Below are 20000 nucleotides of genomic sequence, written 5' to 3' on the forward strand. Positions count from 1 at the left end.
AAGAGAAAGAGAGTGAGACAGAGAGACATTACTAAGGCACGCACTGAAAGAGGGATAGAGTTATCCTCATTGTGGAAACATTTGCGACGTCACACAATCTTGGACGGTTTTTGCACCTTCTTTCGCGTGATCAATTTGTGCAACAGAAGCTAGGGCCGAGTACTGCACAATGACTCACCAATCACGAGCCTCCACTCGGGAAGGGGCGGGCAGAGGCTGTTGCCCTTCGGCGCTCCTCCTCCTCCTGGGAAAAGGCTGTGGTTGGTGGGTCACCCTTGCAGCGACCGTGCTAAGCTTCTCTTGCACAAATTGATCACGCGAAAGACCAAAAAGGTCCAAATTTTTGTGACGTCATAAAAGACTCTCTATCCCCTACTCTCTGTCCCTCACATCCTTTCTCATTACATCTCACTTGTTCTTTACTTACTTACTTCCCCCCTCAATCTCTCTCTCCCTCTTTCTTTCTCTCGCTCCCCTCAAACACACACAGGCACAGAGGTATTAAGTAAAAAAGTCGGATTTTTACGAAGAATCATCCGTTCCTCAACCCGGAGAGTGCCCTCCACCGTTGCAAATCAAAGCTGCAGGAACTTACCACAGCTTACGATGAAAGCGCAAATCGTATATTTCAGACGTGGCTATATACATATAGATAGACAGATAGATAGGTAGATAGAGAGAGAGAGAGACAGAGAAAGGAAGAGAGAAAGAGAGAGAGAGAGAAAGAAAGACAAAAAGAAAAAGACAAAGGAAGAATAAAAACCGAGGCATGAGGGGAAAAGAGAGAGAGAGTGAGGGACAGACAGAGAGGAGTAAAGGAGGGAGGTGGGAGAGTCGCTGTCAATGGAAGCTTTTATGACGTCATGAAAACTTGGACCGTTTTTGCACCGTCTTTCGCGTGATCAATTTGTGCAAGAGAAGCCTAGCACGGTCGCTGCAAGGGTGACCCACCAACCACAGCCTTTTCCCAGGAGGAAGCAACAGACTCTGCCCGCCCCTTCCCGAGTGAAGGCTCGAGATTGGTGGGCAATATTCAGGGACGGCTTCTGTTGCACAAATTGATCGCGCGAAAGGCGCTCTAAAAACTGGTCAAGATTTTATGACATCACAAAGATCTCCATCGACTCCTAACTTTGATCCTCTTCGTGCGCACGTGCGTGTCCGTGTGTGCGTGTGCATGAATGTGTATGTGTAGGGAGAAAGAGTAAGAGATAGAGACAGAAAGCTAGAGAGAGAGGGGGAGAAAGAGATATAGAGAGAAAGTGAAGGAGAGAAAGAGTGAGAGAGTGAGAGAGAGATATCTGAAGGACACACTCAAAGACGGATATAGCTTATCCCCAGATCACACAATCTTGGACAGTCTTTGTACCTTTTTTCGCGTGATCAATTTGTGCAACAAAAGCCGCGGCCGCGTACTGTACAAATAACTCAACAATCACGAGCATCCACTCAAGAAGGGACGGGCAGAGGCTGTTGCCTTTCGACGCGGTTAGTGGGTCACCTTTGCAGCGAGCGTGCTAGGCTTCTCTTGCACAAATTGATCACGCGAAAGACGGCACAAAAACGGTTCAAGTTTTCATGACGTCATAAAAACTTCCCTTGATAGCGACTCTCCCACCTCCCCCTTTACTCCTCTCTGTCTGTCCTTCAGTCCCTGCTCTCTTTTTCTCTGTCCCTCACTTCGTTTCTCATTGCATCTCACTTGTTCTTTACTTCTTTACTCCCCCCCTCAATCATACTCTCCCTCTTTCTTCCTCTTGCTCCCTCAAACACACTCAGGCACATAAGTATTAAGTCAAAAAGTCGGATTTTTACGAAGAATCATCCGTTCCTCAACCCGGAGAGTGCCCTCCACCGTTATAAATCAAAGCTGCAGGAAACTACCACAGCTTACGATAAACGTGCAAAGCGTATATTTCAGACGTGGCTATATACATATAGATAGAGAGATAGATAGGTAGATTGATAGAGAGATAGAGATAGAGAAAGGAAGAGAGAAAGAGAGAGAGAAAGAAAGAGAAAAAGAGAAGGGCAAAGGGAGAATAATAACGGAGGCATGAGGGGAAAACAGAGAAGGAGTGAGGGACAGACAGAGAGGAGTAAAGCGGGATGTGGGAGAGTCGCTGTCAATGGAAGCTTTTATGACGTCATGAAAACTTGAACCGTTTTTGTACCGTCTTTCGCGTGATCAATTTGTGCAAGAGAAGCCTAGCACATTCGCTGCAAGGGTGACCCACCAACCACAGCCTTTTCCCGGGAGGAGGAGGAGCGTCGAAGGGCAACAGCCTCTGCCCGCCCCTTCCCGAATCGAGGCTCGTGATTGGTGGTCAATATTCAGGCACGGCTTCTGTTGCACAAATTGGTCGCGTGAAAGGCGGTCTAAAAACTTATCAAAATTTTATGACATCACAAAGATCTCCATCGACTCCTAACTTTGATCCTCTTCGTGCGCATGTGTGTGTCTGTTTGTGCGTGTGCGTGTGCGTGTGCATGTGCGTGAGTGTGTATGTGTATGTATGTATGTTTGTGTAAGAGAGCTAGAATAGAGCAAGAAAATTCTTAAATGAAGAGTGAGTATGAAACTTATTAAGAGAATAAGTAAATAGTAAAAAGACGTCATGAAAGACGTGAGAATGTAACCCAAACTAAAAGAGAGAGACGGAAAGAGACAGAGAGAGAGAAAGAGAGGGAGAAAGAGTAAGAGATAGAGGCAGAAAGCAAGAGAGAGAGAGAGAGGGAGGAAGAGATATAGAGAGAATGTGAAAGAGAGAGAGAGAGAGAGAGAGAGAGAGAGAGAGAGAGAGAGAGAGAGAGAGAGAGAGAGTGAGTGAGTGAGTGATTGAAAGTGAGAGAGTGAGAGATTTCTCAAGGACACACCCAAAGAGGGATAAAGCTTATCCCCAGGTCACACAGTCTTGGACAGTCTTTGTATCTTTTTTTTGCGTGATCAATTTGTGCAACAAAAACCTTGGCCGTATACTGTACAAATAACTCACCAATCACGAGCCTCCACTCTAGCAGGGACGGGCAGAGGCTGTTGCATTTAGACGCGGTTAGTGGGTCACCTTTGCAGCGAGCGTGCTAGGCTTCTCTTGCACAAATGATCTCGCAAAAGATGGTTAAAAAACGGTCTAAGTTTTCATCACGTTCTAAAAGCCGTTTTTTTTTTCTTTTTTTTTTCGCATACACATATGTATGTGTGTGTATATATGTGAGGGTGTGGATGTGTGTGTGTATGTTTATCACCGTGTGTATGTATGTGATTGCGTGTGTTGATATGGTTATGGTTATGGATTATTTCCCGATGATCCTTTCATATTTTTTTCTATCATTCGTTTCAATAGAACTTGTAAAGTTGTTTAGTTATAGAAGCTTCTGTAACACCATGAAATCTCGTCTAGTCATACAACGTCTTTCACGTCGTCAATTTGTGCAACAGAAGCCGTGCTTGGGTATTGCAGAACTGACCCACCAATTCCGAGCCTCCACTCACGAAGGGGCGGGAAGATCCCGTTGTCCGGAATGCAATTCAGTGCAAAGGAGGGAATGATTCCTATTTTCCCGAGTGTCCTCTTGTCTCCTTGCTTAAAATTCCATGCCCCGAGTGAGGATCGAACTCACGACCTTGAGATTATGAGACTCACGCGCTGCCTACTGCGCCATCGAGGCGGTTTTAGAATGAGATAAATATGAAAATATATTTCCGATTATAGGATTGATTTTTTAAGCGCATTTCTTTCATCTACCATGCGGCCCACATCGAGGGACGCCTTACCGACTATGCAAATATAAACACACACACATATGTATATATATATATATATATATATATATATATATATATATATATATATATATATATATATATATATATATATATTTTATATATATATATATATATATATATATATATATATATATATATATATATATATATATATATATATATATTATATATATATACATGTACACACAAATATATATATGTACATATGTATATATTCTTTAACATATTCATACATATATACATACATATATACATACATATACGTATATATATATATATATATATATATATATATATATATATATATATATATATATATATATATATATATACATACATATACGTATATACATATATATATATATATATATATATATATATATATAAATATATATATATATATAAATATATATATATATATATATATATATATATATATATATATATATATATATAAATATATATATATATATATATATATATATATACATATATATATATATATATATATTATATATATATATGTATACATATATATACATATATGTAGATAAATTGATAGATAGAGATGTGAGTGTGTATATATCTTCTCCATGAACTTGTGTACAGAGGTTTTATACGTAAGGGTAGTCCAGTTTATGATGCGTCACAATAATCTAAACGATAGAACCAGGTAGCTTTTTGGATTTAAATATATGCAAATATATCGCTGACTATGGCCATTAAGGTTGAAATTCCTTTACGCTGTCCTGTTCCCACTCTTGAGTAGAAGATTTTGTGACGTCACGCAAATCTGGTTCTCTTTATACCAGCCTTTTCACGATCAGTTTGTGCAACATTTGCCTCATGATTTGCACGTGTAAGACACATACCAAGAATCTTCAAATGTGAAAGATGGGTTTCATTAGCCAAGATTCTGATGCTGAAGATGCTGAGAAAAACTGAGAGGAAAAGGAAAATCATGTGAGAGACTATCTTAAGGAAGAGAATCAGTGAGAGCCTTATGGGCCAAGAGTACTCGTAAAATTTAGAATTCAACTCGTCTAATGTAAAAGATGAGGAAAATATATCCGTGTCATGTTATGAATAATCTACGGGATGCGACACCCTTATTTCAAGTCTGACATAGAATGATCTTAAAACTAATATCTACTATCAAATTCACATGTATAGTTCGAGTTTTTAGTGTCGTCCCTTTAAATAAAATGATGAACTTTAAACTGAGAGTATGCCTTTGAACTGCATTTAGTGATGATATGATCTATGTAATAATATTAACTCTAAACACATACTCATGCACACAATACTCACACATACACATATACAGAAAGAGAGAGAGAAAAAAAGAAGACGAGAGAAGAAACGATGATGATGAAAAAGAAGAAGAACAAAATAGAGAGAAAGAGAAAATGAATGGAAAAGTAAAGAAGTAAAAAGACGAAGAAACGAGGTGTAAAGAAAAGGAATTGAGCGAAAGAGGGCAAGAAGAATTTCTGGGGGAAATGATTCGCTGTGGAAGAAAAGAAGAAAGAAAGCGAAAGAAAAAAGAGGAGAAAGAAGGGGAGGGAGAAGAAAAACGGAGACGTAAGGGGAAAAGAGAAAGGGAGTGAGGGACACACAGAGATAGGGGGTAGTTGGAGAGTCGCTGTCAATGGAAGTTTTTATGACGTCATGAAAACTTGGACCGTTTTTGCACCGTCTTTCGCGTGATCAATTTATGCAAGAGAAGCCTCGCACGGTCGTTGCAAGGGTGACCCACCAACCACAGCCTTTTCCCAGGAGGAGGAGGAGCGTCGAAGGGCAACAGCCTCTGCCCGCCCCTTCTAAGTAGAGGCTCGTCATTTGTGCAATATTCGGGCACGGCTTTTGTTGCACAAATTGATCGCGCGAAAGGCGGTCCAAAAAATGCTCAAATTTTCATGACGTCCCAAAGATCTCCATTGACCCCTAACTATGATGCTCTCCGTACGCACGTGTGTATCTGTTTGTGTGTGTTTGAGTGTATGTGTGCTAGAATAGAGCAAGAAAACACTTAAATAATGAATATGAGACTTATTCAGAAAATAAGTGAAAAGTAAAGCGATTAGATTAGTGAATAATAGATAAGCAGAGAGAGAGAAAAAAAGACAGAAAGTGAGGCAGAGAGAAGGTGAAGGAGAGAGTGAGAGATTACTAAGGTAAACACTCAGAGGGATAGAGCTTATCCTCATGTATGATTGTGGAAACATTTGTGACGTCACACAATCTTGGACAGTTTTTGCACCTTCTTTCGCGTGATCAATTTGTGCAACAGAAGCCGAGGCCGCGTAGTGCACAATGACTCACCAATCACGAGCTTCCACTCGGGAAGGGGCGGGCAGAGGCTGTTGCCCTTCGACGCTCCTCCTCCTCCTGGGAAAAGGCTGTGGTTGATGGGTCACCCTTGCAGCGACCGTGCTAGGCTTCTCTTGCACAAATTGATCAAGCGAAAGACGGTGCAAAAACGGCCCAAATTTTTGTGACGTCATAAAAGACTATCCCCTGCTCTCTTTTTTCTGTCCCTAACATCCTTTCTCAGTAGATCTCCCTTGTTCTTTACTTCTTTACTCCCCCCCTCAATCATACTCTACATCTTTCTTTCTTTCGCTTCCTCAAACAAACTCAGGCACAGAAGTATTAAGTAAAAAAGTCGGATTTTTACGAAGAATCATCCGTTCCTCAACCCGGAGAGTGCCCTCCACCGTTGCAAATCAAAGCTGCAAGAACTTACCACAGCTTACGATGAACGTGCAAATCGTATATTTCAGACATGGCTATATACATATAGATAGATAGATAGGTAGGTAGGTAGATTGATAGATAGATAGAGAGAGAGAGAGAGAAGACAAAGAGAGAATAATAACGGAGGCATGAAGGGAAAAGAGAGAAGGAGTGAGGGACAGACAGAGAGGAGTAAATGGGGAGGTGAGAGAGTCACTGTCAATGGAAGCTTTTATGACGTCATGAAAACTTGGACCGTTTTTGTACCGTCTTTCGCGTGATCAATTTATGCAAGAGAAGCCTAGCACGGTCGCTGCAAGGGTGACCCACCAACCACAACCTTTTCCCAGGAGGAAGCAACAGACTCTGCCCGCCCCTTCCCGAGTGAAGGCTCGTGATTGGTGGGCAATATTCGGGCACGGCTTCTGTTGCACAAATTGATCGCGCGCAAGGCGGTCTAAAAACTGGTCTAGATTTTATGACATCACAAAGATCTCCATCGACTCCCTAACTTTGATCGTCTTTGTGCGCACGTGTGTGTCTGTGTGTGCGTGTGCATGAATGTGTATGTGTAGGGAGAAAGAGTAAGAGATAGAGACAGAAAGCTAGAGAGAGAGGGGGAGAAAGAGATATAGAGAGAAAGTGAAGGAGAGAGAGAGTGAGAGAGTAAGAGAGAGATATCTGAAGGACACACTCAAAGACGGATATAGCTTATCCCCAGAGCACACAATCTTGGACAGTCTTTGTACCTTTTTTCGCGTGATCAATTTGTGCAACAAAAGCCGCGGCCGCGTACTGTACAAATAACTCACCCATCACGAGCCTCCACTCAAGAAGGGACGGGCAGAGGCTGTTGCCTTTCGACGCGGTTAGTGGGTCACCTTTGCAGCGAGCGTGCTAGGCTTCTCTTGCACAAATTGATCTCGCAAAAGATGGTTCAAAAACGGTCTAGGTTTTCATCACGTTATAAAAGCCGTTTTCTTTTCGGACACACTTATGTACGTGTTTGCGTGCATGTGTGAGGCTGTGGATGTGTGTGTATGTATAACACCGTGTGTGTGATTGTGTGTGTTGATGTGGTTATAGTTATGGATTATTTCCTGATGATCCCTTCATATTTTGTCTATCATTCGTTTAAATACAACTTCTATAGTTGTTTAGTTATAGAAGCTTCTGTGACACCATGAAATCTTGGCCAATCATATAACGTCTTTCACGTGGTCAATTTGTGCAACAGAAGCCGTGCACAGGTATTGCATAACTGATCCACCAACTCTGAGCCTCCACTCACGAAGGGGCGGGAAGATCCAGTTGTCCGGAAAGCGATTCACTGCATAGGAGGGAATGATTCCTGTTTTCCTGAGTGTCCTCTTGTCTCCTTGCTTAAAATCTATTGCCCCGAGTGAGGATCGAACTCACGACCTTGAGATTATGAGACTCACGCGCTGCCTACTGCGCCATCGAGGCGGTTCTAGAATGAGATAAATATGAAAATATCTTTCTCGATCATAGGATTGACTTTTTATGCGTATTTCTTTTTTCTTTCATCTTTCATGTGGCCCACATCGCGGGACGCCTGACCGACTATGCAAACATAAACACACACACATGTATATATATATATGTATATATATATATATATATATATATATATATATATATATATATATATATATATATATATATATTTATATACACATATATACATATATACATATACACACAGATATATATGTGCATATGCATATATTCTTTAACATATTCATTCAAACATATATATGTATATGTATATATGTATAGATAGATATGTGAGTGTGTATATATCTTCTCCATAAACTTGTGTACAGAGGTTTTATACGTAAGGGTAGTCCAGTTTATGATGCGTCACAATAATCTAAAGGGTAGAACCAGGTAGCTTTTTGGCTTAAAATATATGCAAATATATCGCTGACTGTGGCTATTAAGGCTGAAATTCCTTTACGCTGTCCTGTTTCTACTTTTGAGTAGAAGATTTTGTGACGTCACGGAAACCTGGTTCTTTTTATACCATTTTTTTCACGATCAGTTTGTGCAACATTTACCTCACGAATTGCACGTTTAAAACACATACCAAGAATCTTCAAATGTGAAAGATGGGTTTCATTAGCCAAGATTCCGATGCTAAAGATGCTGAGAGAAACTGAGAGGAAAAGGAAAATCATGTGAGATACTATCTCTAGGATGAGAATCAGTGAGAGTCTTCTGGGCTAAGAGTGCTCGTAAAATTTAGAATTCAACTCCGTCTAATGTAAAAGATGAGGAAAATATATCCGAGTCATGGTATGAATAATCTACGGGATGCGACACCCTTATTTCAAGTCTGACATAGAATGATCTTAAAACTAATATCTACTATCAAATTCACAAGTATAGTTCGAGTTTTTAGTGTCGTCCCTTTGAATAAAATGATGAACTTTAAACTGAGAGTATGTCTTTGAATTGCATTTAGTGATGATATGATCTATGTAATAATATCCTAACTCTAAACACATAATCATGCACACAATACTCACACACACATACAGAAAGAAAGAAAGAGAAAAAAAAGAAGCCGAGAGAAGAAACGATGATGATGATAAAGAAGAAGAAAAAAAAAAATAGAGAGAGAAAGAGAGAGAATGAAAGGAAAAGTAAAGAAGTAAAAAGACGAAGAAATGATGTGTAAAGAGAAAGGAAGTGAGCGACAGAGAGAAAGAGAGGAATTAAAGGGGGAAATGATTCGCTGTGGAAGCTTTTATGAGAGAGAAAGAGAGAGAGGTAGGAGAGGAAGAAAGGAAGAGAGAAAGAGAAAGAAAAAAGAGGAGAAAGAAGGGGAGGGAGAAGAAAAACGGAGATGTGAGGGGAAAAGAGAAAGGGAGTGAGGGATAGACAGAGAAAAGGATAGGGAGTAGTTGGAGAGTCGCTGTTAATGGAAGCTTTTATGACGTCATAAATACTTGGACCGTTTTTGCACCGTCTTTCGCGTGATCAATTTGTGCAAGAGAAGCCTAGCACGGTCGCTGCAAGGGTGACCCACCAACCACAGCCTTTTCCCTGGAGGAGGAGGAGCATCGAAGGGCAACAGCCTCTGCCTGCCCCTTCCTAAATATTCAGGCACGGCTTTTGTTGCACAAATTGATCGCGTGAAAAGCGGTCCAAAAATGAGAGAAGATTTTATGACGTCACAAAGATCTCCATCGACCCCTAACTTTGATGCTCTCCGTACGCACGTGTGTATCTGTTTGTGCTTGTACGTGAGTGTGTTTGAGTGTATGTGTGGTTTTGTAGGAGAGTTAGAATAGATAGATGTATATATAGATAGATAGATAGATATATAGATACCCACACATCTGTTCTTCCTACTCTTGTGTATAGAGGTCTTATAATATACGTGACTCTTAACATTTGTACTATAGGCCTACGCATCCTTCCCCCCCTCCCCTCCCTTCTCCCCCTCCCCCCCTTCTCGGCTAAAAGGATAACCATCGTCACTGTGGCAATGGATCCCTACCTGGAAACTATTAGTATGCGTCATTGACATCAAAAGGTCCTAAGTAACGGCGCTCGAAGATTCAGCTAGTTTTCACAAGAAAATTAGGTTAAAGATATGATGATGCTATTATTTTCTATTGTTTTGTTATTGTTGTTATTGTTGTTATATACAAATTAAGAACGACATCATAGGGCTCATTCAAGTTTATGATACTATAATAATCTATAGAATAGGGTAAGACCAAGGAGCTTTATAAAGGTATATATGTAAATGCCTTGTTGACTGTGGCCATTAAGTTTGAAATTCCTTATATATATATATATATATATATATATATATATATATATATATATATATATATATAAAGAGAAATAAAAGGAGAAAGAAAAGGAAGGTGAAGAAAAACGGAGACTTGAAGGGAGTGAGATACAGAGAGACAGAGGAAGATAGTGGGTAGTTGGAGAGTCCCTGTCAATTTGAGCTTTAATGACGTCAAGAAAACTTGGACCGTTTTTACACCGTCTTTCGCGTGATCAATTTGTGCAAGAGAAGCGACCCTGCTAGGCAGCACGGTCGCTGCAAGGGTGACCATCAACCACAGCCTTTTCCCAAGAGGAGGAGCGTCGAAGGGCAACAGCCTCTGCCCGCCCCTTCCCGAGTGGAGGCTTGTGATTGGTGGGTCATTTGTGCAATATTCGGGCACGGCTTCTATTGCACAAATTGATCGAGCGAAAGACGGTATAAAAACTGGTCAAGTTTATATGACGTCACAAAGATCTCCATCTACCCCTAACTTTGATGCTCTCCGTACGGACGTGTGTATCTGTTTGTGCTTGTACGTGAGTGTTTGAGTGTATCTGTGTTTGTGTAGGAGAGTTAGAATAGAGCAAAAACACTTATATAATAGATATGAAACTTATTCAGAAAATAAGTGAAAAGTAAAGCGATTAGATTAGTGAATAACAGATAAGCAGAGAGAGAGAAAGAAAGTGAAGCAGAGAGAGGATGAAGGAGAGAGTGAGAGATTACTAAGATAAACACTCAGAGGGATAGAGCTTATCCTCATGTATGACTGTGGTAACATTTGTGACGTCACACAATCTTGGACAGTTTTTGCCCCTTCTTTCGCGTGATCAATTTGTGCAACAGAAGCCGAGACGCGTACTGCATAATGACTCACCAATCACGAGCCTCCACTCGGGAAGGGGCGGGCAGGGGCTATTGCCCTTCGACGCTCCTCCTCCTCCTGGGAAAAGGCTGTGGTTGGTGGGTCACTCTTGCAATGAGCGTGATAGGTTTCTCTTGCACAAGTTGATCACGCGAAGGACGGTGCAAAAACGGCCCAAATTTTTGTGACGTCATAAAAGACTCTATCCCCTGCTCTCTTCTTTTCTGTCCCTCACATCCTTTCTCATTACATCTCCCTTGTTCCTTACTTCTTTACTCCCCCCCTCAATCACTCTCTCCCTCTTTCTTTCTCTCGCTTCCTCAAACACACTCAGGCACAGAAGTATTAAGTAAAAAAGTCGGATTTTTACGAGAAATCATCCGTTCCTCAACCCGGAGTGTGCCCTCCACCATTGCAAATCAAAGCTGCAGGAACTTACCACAGCTTACGATGAACGTGCAAATCGTATATTTCAGACATGGCTATATACATATAGATAGATAGATAAGTAAGTAGGTAGATTGATAGATAGATAGACAGAGAGAGAGACAGAGAAAGGAAGGGAGAAAGAGAGAGAGAGAAAGAGAAAGAGAAAAAGAGAAGGACAAAGAGAGAATAATAACAGAAGCATAAAGGGAAAAGAGAGAAGGAGTGAGGGACAGACAGGAGTAAATGGGGAGGTGGGAGAGTCGCTGTCAATGGAAGCTTTTATGACGTCATGAAAACTTGGACCGTTTTTGTACCGTCTTTTGCGTGATCAATTCATGCAAGAGAAGCCTAGCACGGTCGCTGCAAGGGTGACCCACCAACCACAGCCTTTTCCCAGGAGGAAGCAACAGACTCTGCCCGCCCCTTCCCGAGTGAAGGTTCGTGATTGGTGGACAATATTCAGGCACGGCTTCTGTTGCACAAATTGATCGTGCGGAAGGCGGTCTAAAAACTGGTCAAGATTTTATGACATCACACAGATCTCCATCGACTCCTAACTTTGATCCTCTTCGTGCGCACGTGTGTGTCCGTGTGTGCGTGTGCATGAATGTGTATGTGTAGGGAGAAAGAGTAAGAGATAGAGACAGAAAGCTAGAGAGAGAGGGGGAGAAAGAGATATAGAGAGAAAGTGAAAGAGAGAGAGAGAGAGTGAGAGTGAGAGATATCTGAATGACACACCCAAAGAGGGATATAGCTTATCCCCAGGTCACACAATCTTGGACGGTCTTTGTATCTTTTTTCGCGTGATCAATTTGTGCAACAAAAGCCGCGGCCGCGTACCGTACAAATAACTCACCAATCACGAGCCTCCACTGAAGAAGGGACGGGCAGAGGCTGTTGCCTTTCGACGCGGTTAGTGGGTCACCTTTGCAGCGAGCGTGCTAGGCTTCTCTTGCACAGATTGATCTCACGAAAGATGGTTCAAAAACGGTCTAAGTTTTCATGACGTTATAAAAGCCGTTTTCTTTTCACACACATATGTGTGTGTGTGTGTGTGTGTGTGTGTGTGTGCATGTGTGAGGATGTGGATGTGTGTGTGTGTATATCACCGTGTGTGTGATTGTGTGTGTTGATGTGGTTATAGTTATGGATTATTTCCTGATGATCCCTTCATATTTTGTCTATCATTCGTTTAAATACAACTTCTATAGTTGTTTAGTTATAGAAGCTTCTGTGACACCATGAAATCTTGGCCAATCATATAACGTCTTTCACGTGGTCAATTTGTGCAACAGAAGCCGTGCACAGGTATTGCATAACTGATCCACCAATTCTGAGCCTCCACTCACGAAGGGGCGGGAAGATCCAGTTGTCCGGAAAGCGATTCACTGCATAGGAGGGAATGATTCCTGTTTTCCTGAGTGTCCTCTTGTCTCCTTGCTTAAAATCTATTGCCCCGAGTGAGGATCGAACTCACGACCTTGAGATTATGAGACTCACGCGCTGCCTACTGCGCCATCGAGGCGGTTCTAGAATGAGATAAATATGAAAATATCTTTCTCGATCATAGGATTGACTTTTTATGCGTATTTCTTTTTTCTTTCATCTTTCATGTGGCCCACATCGCGGGACGCCTTACCGACTATGCAAACATAAACACACACACATGTATATATATATATATATGTATATATATATATATATATATATATATATATATATATATATATATATATTTATATACATATATACATATACACACAGATATATATGTGCATATGCATATATTCTTTAACATATTCATTCAAACATATATATGTATATGTATATATGTATAGATAGATATGTGAGTGTGTATATATCTTCTCCATAAACTTGTGTACAGAGGTTTTATACGTAAGGGTAGTCCAGTTTATGATGCGTCACAATAATCTAAAGGGTAGAACCAGGTAGCTTTTTGGCTTAAAATATATGCAAATATATCGCTGACTGTGGCTATTAAGGCTGAAATTCCTTTACGCTGTCCTGTTTCTACTTTTGAGTAGAAGATTTTGTGACGTCACGGAAACCTGGTTCTTTTTATACCATTTTTTTCACGATCAGTTTGTGCAACATTTACCTCACGAATTGCACGTTTAAAACACATACCAAGAATCTTCAAATGTGAAAGATGGGTTTCATTAGCCAAGATTCCGATGCTGAAGATGCTGAGAGAAACTGAGAGGAAAAGGAAAATTATGTGAGAGCCTATCTCGAGGAAGAGAATCATTGAGAGGTCTCTGGGCCAAGAGTACTTTTAAGATTTAGAATCCAACTCGTCTAATGTAAAAGATGAGGAAAATATATCCGAGTCATGGTATGAATAATCTACGGGATGGGACATCCTCATTTCAAGTCTGACATAAAATGATTTTAAAACTAATATCTACTATCAAGTTCATAAACATAGCTGAAGTTTTTAGCGTCGTCCCTTTGAATAGAATTATGAACTTTAAACTAAGAGTATGTCTTTGAATTGCATTTAGTGATGATATGATCTATGTAATGATATCATAACCCAAAACACATACTCATGCACACAATACTCACACACATATATACAGAAAGAGAGAAAGAAAAAAATAAGGCAAGAGTAGAAACGATGATGATGAAAAAGAAGTAAAAATATAGAGAGAAAGAGAGCAAATGAAAGGAAAAGTAAAGAAGAAAAAGACGAAGGAATGAGGTGTAAAGAGAAAGGAATTGAGCGAGAGAGAGAAAGAAAGGAGTTTAAGGGGAAATGATTTGCTGTGGAAGCTTTCATGAGAGAGAATGAGAAAGAATGGGGAGAGGAAGACAGGAAGAAAGAAAAAGTAAAAATAGTAGAAAGAAGGGGAGGGAGATGAAAAACGGAGACGTGAGGGAAAAAGAGAAAGGGAGTGAAGGACAGACAGAGAGAAGGATAAGGGGTAGTTGGAGAGTCGCTGTTAATGGCAGCTTTATGACGTCATGAAAACTTGGACCGTTTTTGCACCTTCTTTCGAGTGATCAATTTGTGCAACAGAAGCCTAGCACGGTCGTTGCAAGGGTGACTCACCAACCACAGCCTTTTCCCAAGAGGAGGAGGAGTGTCTAAGGGCTACAGCCTCTGCCCGCCCCTTCCCGAGTGGAGGCTTGTGATTGGTGGGTCATTTGTGCAATATTCAGGCACGGCTTCTGTTGCATAAATTGATCACGCGAAAGGCGATCTAAAAACTGGTCAAAATTTTATGACGTCACAAAGATCTCCATCGACCCCTAACTTTGATGTTCTCCGTACGCACGTGTGTATCTGTTTGTGCTTGTACGTGAGTGTGTTTGAGTGTATGTGTGGTTTTGTAGGAGAGTTAGAATAGAGCAAGAAAAGACTTAAATAATTAATATGAGACTTATTCAGAAAATAAGTGAAAAGTAAAGCGATTAGATTAGTGAATAACAGATAAGCAGAGAGAGAGAGAAAGAGAGAAAGTGAGGCAGAGAGAGGGTGAAGAAGAGAGTGAGAGATTATTAAGATAAACACTCAGAGGGATAGAGCTTATCCTCATGTATGATTGTGGAAACATTTGTGACGTCACACAATCTTGGACAGTTTTTGCACCTTCTTTCGCGTGATCAATTTGTGCAACAGAAGCCGAGGCCGCGTACTGCACAATGACTCACCAATGACGAGCCTCCACTCGGGAAGGGGCGGCCAGAGGCTGTTGCCCGTCGACGCTCCTCCTCCTCCTGGGAAAAGGCTGTGGTTGGTGGGTCACCCCTGCAATGAGCGTGCTAGGCTCCTCTTGCACAAGTTGATCACGCGAAAGACGGTGCAAAAACGGCCCAAATTTTTGTGACGTCATAAAAGACTCTATCCCCTGCTCTCTTTTTCTCTGTCCCTCACTTCCTTTCTCATTAGATCTCCCTTGTTCTTTACTTCTTTACTCCCCCCCCCCCCCAATCATACTCTCCATCTTTCTTTCTCTCGCTTCCTCAAACACACTCAGGCACAGAGGTATTAAGTAAAAAAATCGGATTTTTACGAAGAATCATCCGTTCCTCAACCTGGAGAGTGCCCTACACCGTTACAAATCAAAGCTGCAGGAACCGACCATAGCTTACGATGAACGTGCAAATCGTATATTTCAGACGTGGCTATATATATATAGATAGAGAGATAGATAGGTAGATTGATAGATAGAGATAGAGAGAGAGACAGATAATGGAAGAGAGAAAGAGAGAGAAAGATAAAAAGAGGACAAAGGGAGAATAATAACGAAGGCATGAGGGGAAAAGAGAAAGGGAGTAAGGGACAGACAGAGAGGAGTAAAGGGGGAAGTGGGAGAGTCGCTGTCAATGGAGGCTTTTATGACGTCATGAAAACTTGGACCGTTTTTGTACGTCTTTCGCGTGATCAATTTGTGCAAGAGAAGGCTTGCACGGTCGCTGCAAGGGTGACCCACCAACCACAGCCTTTTCCCAGGAGGAGGCAACAGACTCTGCCCGCCCCTTCCCGAGTGAAGGCTCGTGATTGGTGGGCAATATTCAGGCACGGCTTCTGTTGCACAAATTGATCGCGTGAAAAGCGGTCTAAAAACTGGTCAAGATTTTATGACATCACAAAGATCATCATCGACCCTTAACTTTGATCCTCTTCGTACGCACGTGTGTCTGTATGGGCGTGTGTGTGTGTATGTGTGTGCGTGTGTGTTTGTGTATGTATGTATGTTTGTGTAAGAGAGCTAGAATAGAGCAAGAAAATTCTTAAATGAAGAGTGAGTGTGAAACTTATCAAGAGATTAAGTAAATAGTAAAAAGACATCATGAAAGACGTGAGAATGTAATCCAAACTAAAAGAGAGAGAGGGAAAGAGACAGAGAGAGAGAGAAAGTGAGGGAGAAAGAGTAAGAGATAGAGATAGAAAGCTAGAGAGAGAGAGAGAATGAGAGTGAGAGAGAGAGATTTCTCAAGGACACACCCAAAGAGGGATATAGCTTATCCCGAGGTCACACAATCTTTGTACCTTTTTTCGCATGATCAATTTGTGCAACAAAAGCCGCGGCCGGGTACTGTACAAATGACCCACCAATCACGAGCCTCCACTCAAGAAGGGACGGGCAGAGGCTGTTGCATTTAGACGCTGTTAGTGGGTCACCTTTGCAGCGAGCGTGCTAGGCTTCTCTTGCACAAATTGATCTCGCGAAAGACGGTTCAAAAACGGTCTAAGGATTCATCACGTTATAAAAGCTGTTTTCATTTCGCACACACATGGATGTGTGTGTATGCATCATTCGTATATATACAACTTGTATAGTTGTTTAGTTATAGAAACTTCTTTGACACCATGAAATCTTGGCCAATCATACCACGTCTTTCACGTGTTCAATTTGTGCAACAGATGACGTGTTCGGGTATTGCAGAACTGACCCACCAATCCCGAGCCTCCACTCACGAAGAGGCGGGAAGATCCCAATGTCCGGAATGCGATTCAGTGCAAAGGAGGGAATGATTCCTATTTTCCTGAGTGTCCTCTTGTGTCCTTTCTTAAAATTCCATGCCCCGAGTGAGGATCGAACTCACGACCTTGAGATTATGAGACTCACGCGCTGCCTACTGCGCCATCGAGGCGGTTCTAGAAGGAGATAAATATGAAGATATCTTTCTCGATTATAGGATTGATTTTTTAATGCGTATTTCTCTTTTCTTTCATCTTTCACGTGGCCCTCATTAAGGGACGCCTTACCGACTCTGTATACATAAACACAGAGAGGAATTTAAGGGGGAAATGATTCGCTGTGGAAGCTTTTATGAGAGAGAGAGAGAGAGAAGGGGGAGAGGAAGAAAGGAAGAGAGAAAGAGAAAGAAAAAAGAGAAAGAAGGGGAGGGAGAAGAAAAAACGGAGACGTGACGTGAAAAGAGAAAGGGAGTGAGGGACAGACAGAGAGGAGAATAGGGGTAGTTGGAGAGTCGCTGTCAATGAAAACTTTAATGACGTCATGAAAACTTGGACCGTTTTTGCACCGTCTTTCGCGTGATCAATTTGTGCAAGAGAAGCCTAGCACGGTCGCTGCAAGGGTGACCCACCAACCACAGCCTTTTCCCAGGAGGAGGAGGAGCGTCGAAGGGCAACAGCCTCTGCCCGCCCCTTCCCGAGTGGAGGATTGTGATTAGTGGGTCATTTGTGAAATATTCAGGCACGGCTTCTGTTGCACAAATTGATCGCGCGAAAGGCGATCTAAAAACTGATCAAGATTTAATGACGTCACAAAGATCTCCATCGACCCCTAACTTTGATGCTCTCCGTACTCACTTGTGTATCTGTGTGTTTGTACGTGAGTGTGTGAGTGTATGTTTGTTCTTGTAGGAGAGGTAGAATAAAGGAAGAAAACACTTAAATAATGAATATGAGACTTATTCAGAGAAGAAATGAAAAGTAAAGCGATTACATTAGTGAATAACAGATAAGCAGAAAGAGAGGAAGAGTACTAAGACAAACAAAGAGGGATAGAGCTTATCCCCATGTATGATTGTGGAAACATTTGTGACGTCGCACAGTCTTGGACAGTTTTTGCAGCTTCTTTCGCGTGATCAATTTGTGCAACAGAAGCCGAGGCCGCGTACTGCACAATGACTCACCAATCACGAGCCTCTACTCAGGAAGGGGCGGCCAGAGGCTGTTGGCCTTCGATGCTCCTCCTCCTGGGAAAAGGCTGCAGTTGGTGGGTCACCCTTGCAGCGGGCGTGCTAGGCTTCACTTGCACAAATTGATCACGCGAAAGACGGTGCAAAAACGGTCCAAGTTTTCATGACGTCATAAAAGCCTCCATTGACAGAGACTATCCAACCACCCCCTATCCTTCTCTCTGTCTGTCTCTCACTCCTTCCCCTTCTTTCTCCTATTTTTACTTTCTCTTTCTCTGTTCCTTTCTTTTTCTCCTCCCTCTTTCTTTTTTTTTCATTTTTGTATAACATTCGTTTATATAAAACTTTTTGTTTTGTAAATAATCTAATCTCTAAAAGATTTCCTTTTATCCTTCTAGACACGATTAGATACTTAAATAGCAAATGTACTATAAAGCTTATCTTCATGTATAGCTATAGAAGCTTCTGTGACACCATTCAAATCTAAACCAAATACACAACGTCTTTCACGTCTTCAATTTGTGCAACAAAAGCCGAGGTCGGATATTGCAGAAGTGACTCACCAATCCTTTCGAAGGAGAGGGAATGTCCTGTTGCCCTTTATTGCGCCTCAAAGGTTTTTGTTGCACATATTTATTATACAAAATCTAATACAAAACGGTTCTTGCGTCCTTCCTCTATTTCTTTCGTCTCTCTACCCCTTGGAAGGAGAGATAGAGGAATGATTGACAAAAAAGAAGTGGCAATAGTAATAGGAAACTCAGGAGAAAAGAAGAGTCGATGGTGGATATAAGAAAATAAGAAAGAGAAAAATGTGAAACTGAAACCAGTTGAATGCTGGAAATTCATTGTGAGTTTCATTCTCTTTTTCTGTGCAACCACCGGAATGCGATTCAGTACATAGGAGGGAATGATTCCTATTTCCTGAGTGTCCTCTTGTCTCCTTGCTTAAAATTCCATGCCCCGAGTGAGGATCGAACTCACGACCTTGAGATTATGAGACTCACGCGCTGCCTACTGCGCCATCGAGGCGATTCTAGAATAAGATAAATATGAAAATATCTTTCTTGTTTATAGGATTGATTTTTAATGCGTATTTCTCTTTTCTTTCACCTTTCACGTGGCCGTCACCGAGGGACGCCTCACCGAATAGGCATACATAAACACAGAAAGGAATTTAAGGGGGAAATGATTCGCTGTGGAAGCTTTTATGAGAGAGAAAAAGAGAGAAGGGGGAGAGGAAGAAAGGAAGAGAGAAAGAGAAAGGAAAAGGAGGAGAAAGAAGGGGAGGGAGAAGAAAAAACGGAGACGTGAGGTGAAAAGAGAAAGGGAGTGAGGAAAGACAGAGAGGAGTAAAGGGGTAGTTGGAGAGTCGCAGTCAATGAAAACTTTAATGACGTCATGAAAACTTGGACCGTTTTTGCACCGTCTTTTGGTGACCAATTTGTGCAAGAGAAACCTAGCACGGTCGCTGCAAGGGTGACCCACCAACCACAGCCTTTTCCCAGGAGGAGGAGGAGCGTCGAAGGGCAACAGCCTCTGGCCGCCCCTTCCCGAGTGAAGGCTCGTGATTGGTGGGTCATTTATAAAATATTCAGGCACGGCTTCTGTTGCACAAATTGATCGCGCGAAAGGCGATCTAAAAACTGGTCAAGATTTTATGACGTCACAAAGATCTCCATCGACCCCTTAAGTTGATGCTCTCCGTACTTACTTGTGTACCTGTG

General features: G+C 41.6%; 5 non-coding genes across 5 annotated transcripts; all 5 read right to left on the minus strand.

Annotated features, from left to right (window-relative positions):
• Nucleotides 1-3596: 3596 nt before the first annotated feature.
• On the minus strand, nt 3597-3669 carry TRNAM-CAU (transfer RNA methionine (anticodon CAU)). The gene has a single exon. It is a non-coding gene; the product is annotated as a tRNA-Met (tRNA).
• Nucleotides 3670-7920: 4251 nt separating this feature from the next.
• On the minus strand, nt 7921-7993 carry TRNAM-CAU (transfer RNA methionine (anticodon CAU)). The gene has a single exon. It is a non-coding gene; the product is annotated as a tRNA-Met (tRNA).
• Nucleotides 7994-13086: 5093 nt separating this feature from the next.
• Nucleotides 13087-13159, minus strand: TRNAM-CAU (transfer RNA methionine (anticodon CAU)). The gene has a single exon. It is a non-coding gene; the product is annotated as a tRNA-Met (tRNA).
• Nucleotides 13160-17186: 4027 nt separating this feature from the next.
• TRNAM-CAU (transfer RNA methionine (anticodon CAU)) lies at nt 17187-17259 on the minus strand. The gene has a single exon. It is a non-coding gene; the product is annotated as a tRNA-Met (tRNA).
• A 1973-nt stretch (nt 17260-19232) lies between these two features.
• On the minus strand, nt 19233-19305 carry TRNAM-CAU (transfer RNA methionine (anticodon CAU)). The gene has a single exon. It is a non-coding gene; the product is annotated as a tRNA-Met (tRNA).
• Nucleotides 19306-20000: the final 695 nt, after the last annotated feature.

Source organism: Penaeus japonicus, unplaced genomic scaffold (genome assembly GCF_977035675.1).
Source record: "Penaeus japonicus unplaced genomic scaffold, GWHDUDI00000001_assembly GWHDUDI00000009, whole genome shotgun sequence".
Lineage (NCBI taxonomy): Eukaryota > Metazoa > Arthropoda > Malacostraca > Decapoda > Penaeidae > Penaeus > Penaeus japonicus.